Here is a 4,100-nt window from a genome sequence, read left to right on the forward strand (position 1 = left end):
TTCATTCATAAAATCTATCATTAAAGTATATCTTCATAAAAATATCATTCCATACTAACGGTATATTTGGTGTCATACGAGATAACAGTTACCAGTGATGACATATGTAACTTTATAAATATATCTCGTTTTATTATATATTAAAAGAATGTACTCATTGCTGCTATATTTCAGATGAAAAAAAGGAGGCAACGATTTTACAGTAAAATCGTTCGTTTACAACTGATTCATTTACATTTCATGATAATACTGTGCATTCTGAATATGCTATGATTTGGTTTAAAATAATAAATAGTCCATTCTTGCATACTATTGCTCCGGCTTTACTTGTATTTTCGATATTGGTATAAATAGAAAGACAATTAATGTCGTTCGAGTCTATTTTCGGATCATTTATATTACGTTTAATCCATATAGTTATTATATGAGACATAGTATCGTAAAATTTGGAAGAATAAAACGTTCGTACAGGATGTACATTTTATAAGAACTCCAACAAATCTGCGTGTGCACCTAAAATACAAACCGATAGTGATTGTTCATAAGTTTATATACATTATCTAATGTCAATCGAAGGTATCAATTCTTTTTCTCCATAAAAGTACTTTTTCATTTATATGTGTTCAAAAATACATGTGTTCAACCGTGAAGCATATGTCACCTACAACGAAAAAGAGTTTTCCTATACTTAATATTTCCTTTATATACCTATGAAAGTCTATTCTTCGCGTAGTATGAAATTATGAATAAATCTGGAATATTGTTCAATCTGAAAAGAAAAATAACTTATTGACATCATTCATTGATACGAGATTCAGAATGTTTGTTTTGTCTTGCAGAGAAAGAAGGCAGCCCTTTCTTTTAATGTGAAATAGAAAGCGAAAATTTGAAAACAGATTTTTTGGAAATTTACTTGCAAATATCGTTTTCAATATCGTGATTTTCTTCCCAATGGTACTGTACTTTCAAATTTTCCAGTATCCCTCTAAAAACAAAAAGTCGAACCTCGTTATCATTAACATAGGCATTACAAGGAAGAGAAGTATTAGAAAGCAGCTCCTTCTTATTATGGATTTCTTTATAATCGTGTAAATAAGAAATTCCGGAAATTTTTTCCTCAAGAATTTAATTCTTGTGTTTTGATTGATAATTATTACACTGCATACTAACTTTTCGCATACTGTTCGCGTCTAACAATTTCCTAATAATAACTACTTCAAAATTACATATGTTCTTGCACGAATTCAAAAGTACGTATGATACAATTACAATTGATTCTAAAATAATAATTATTTAAAGATATTAAGATACTAATTAAACGTTTCACTATATTTCAAAATCTGGAACAACAAATTTTTATTTATAAAAAATGAAACTGGGTTTATATATTCTTTGTCATGATGCTATTTCTTATTACCATGTCGACATTTTTTAAAATTCATTTTGTTATCTCTACGCAATATGAAAATTCATATACTGCTTAATATTTTTTACATATTATCCATCCACCTCATGATATCTCCTGAAAAATCAAAATATTAATGTTATATTATTACAATGCTTCTTAAATTTCAATTTTTGACAAATTTGAAATCCAATATATTTTGCACAATTATTATTTATCAAAAAATTCTAAGTTAGTAACTTTCTTTTCAAATGGCAAATAACATATACATTGACTTACCTGTAAGTTTTTGTTCCTAATCATAATTTCCTCTTATAGAACATCGTTATTGTTCTCATAATTACTACCAGTGTCATAGATATTGTAGTGGCTACAACTGAATTAATAGAAAATGATAAATAACTGTGTATAACACTAACACATAACTGTGTATAACAATGACACATAACGTTTACTTACATATCAGTCGATAAGGGATTACTGTGATATCCTGTTGATGTTTCTTAAGGCACTTGATTAGGTGCGATACGGTATCATTCCTTATGGTATACTGTAGATAAGTATTTTAGAAAATAACAAGAATAAATCTAAATTATTCAGAGGTTCCAGTTTCGGCTTAGACATAAATACAGGACCATTTGCAAAGAAGAAAGGGTGCGTTTCTACAGCCTCGTTATAGTAACCATGAATACCAATCTCTGAATTACTGGTTACTAAACATAAATATCCTATAAAATTTAATATATTTCTTTAATTTTTAATACATACATGAGATAGTAGTTCTAAATTATGAATCATCCTACCTGTGATATTACACTTTTCCTTATAATATCATCACTCAAGTGAACAACATTAAGATCATGTAAACCATGTCATCCTATCTTACTGTGAAGATACTTAGTTATGTTATCTAACGTTACAAAAATATCATCAAATTCAAGTCCTTTTATTCACATCACATGGCCACGGCGATCTGGTTCTTCGTTATATAATGTTCTAAAATTTGTCGTATATATAGGATGTACAAACCGTGATATCAAGGTATCAGTTCTTCCTTCCCAAGGGACAGTTTCATTAAAATTCTGATAGAAATAAAGATTAATTATTAATATTCTAACAATCATATATGTTAAATACATTATAGTCAACGATATATACCTGAGCGAATGTAGGGGTGATTCCTTGATAATTATAAATGTCATCAGCCCACATCATTGTGCCACTTCTTTGTACTCCAGCCTCTAGATTAACAGCCTAAACAAACATACAAAATTTTATAGAAGCTGTACAAAATATAGTATATATGAGCAATATTGAAGCGTTCAAGGGGATATAAAGGTAACGTACATCACATACACGTGTACTCTCATGCAACAAAATACAATTAGATTTAATAGTATAAGCTCTTTTATTCATCATAATAGATTGGAAATTTAAGTGTCTTACGAGTGTGAGTAAAAAGTTACCCGCTCTGTCGGTGTAGAATTTATTTTAAGCAATTGTCAAAAAAGACATACATCATTTTTTGACATAATCACTCAATTTCTGTATACACTTTGTCCATTTGCTGAAGGACCTTCGTATTTTCTCGTTAAAAAATGTTTTGGGCTGAGCTGCGAACCACGAATGCATCGTCGTCTTCACCTTTTCATCAGCTTTCTCGGCATCCATCTCGCACAAACTTTTTAAAACCCAAATCTGTCGTGCACTATTGCATAAGCAGAGCCGTGGCTGATTTGCAAATGATTTGCCACATTATCCAGTGTCACTCGTCTATTCCATAGAGCATAAGTTCATGAGCACGTTCAATGTTGTCATCGTGGATGTGGACGGGCGTCCAGCTGTTTTTTCATAACACTTGTGCGATCTTCTTTGAACTTTTGTGCCCATTCAAACACACTTCGTGACAAAACACTTTCTCCATAATGTGCATTAAATCTTTGATAAATATAGGCATCAAACATAACCTGCGACCACAAGAAACAGCATCCTGCACTGTTTTCCTGCAAATCGCCATTGAAAAGCGCCATTACTCGCGCAACGGTCACAAACGAATTGACGTAACACAATGAAACCTGCGCAGCAGCACTGAACAGATATTGACGTCATACGAAGAGTGCAGATGGATCAATACGGTCGACAGAAGTTTTAACTATCTGGAGTGCGGATAAATTTTTACCGAGAGTCGTATAGGAATCTATAATCTGTAAGTACACCTTTGGCTGAATGGAAATTTCTCTTACATATAGTCAAAAACGCAGAAACAGTGTATTGAATTGGAAAGTGATAAAAAATAAGCGAAGTTTCGAGGTTGCATGTGATTGCATGAGTACACAGGACGTTTTTAGCGAATAAAAAATAATTTTGAAAGACACGAGACTTATCTTGTATTTTATGCACTCTCTGTGTCCGAATCTCCAGAAGCTCTCTATCTTATGAAGTGTTTTAGATTAGCCGGAAAATTTTGTATGTACATACAAGAAGTATACGATCTAGGTGGAATATTCCATTATTCTCTTGATACAACAGAAACGAAATTTACAGAACTTCTCAGAAAGTTGGTTTATTATTACCAAATTAATAGAATTAATATACGTTTATCATCTTTACATACCTAAGTCGTGGAGGTTTATCGTGCGTAAAAAATTAGTGTCGTTTCAAAGTTACATTTCGTACATTTTAAGCCTATAATTTG

The 4,100-nt window shown here is 31.3% G+C and overlaps 1 long non-coding RNA gene across 1 annotated transcript; it reads right to left on the minus strand.

The window, feature by feature from the left end:
- Nucleotides 1-1,505: 1,505 nt before the first annotated feature.
- LOC117215288 lies at nt 1,506-1,904 on the minus strand. Its single transcript, XR_004489055.1, has 3 exons — nt 1,865-1,904; nt 1,685-1,781; nt 1,506-1,522 (listed from the first exon to the last, which is right to left on the minus strand). It is a non-coding gene; the product is annotated as an uncharacterized LOC117215288 (long non-coding RNA).
- Nucleotides 1,905-4,100: the final 2,196 nt, after the last annotated feature.

The sequence above is a fragment of the Bombus bifarius genome, unplaced genomic scaffold, assembly GCF_011952205.1.
Source record: "Bombus bifarius isolate JDL3187 unplaced genomic scaffold, Bbif_JDL3187 scf7180000009500_frag, whole genome shotgun sequence".
NCBI lineage: Eukaryota > Metazoa > Arthropoda > Insecta > Hymenoptera > Apidae > Bombus > Bombus bifarius.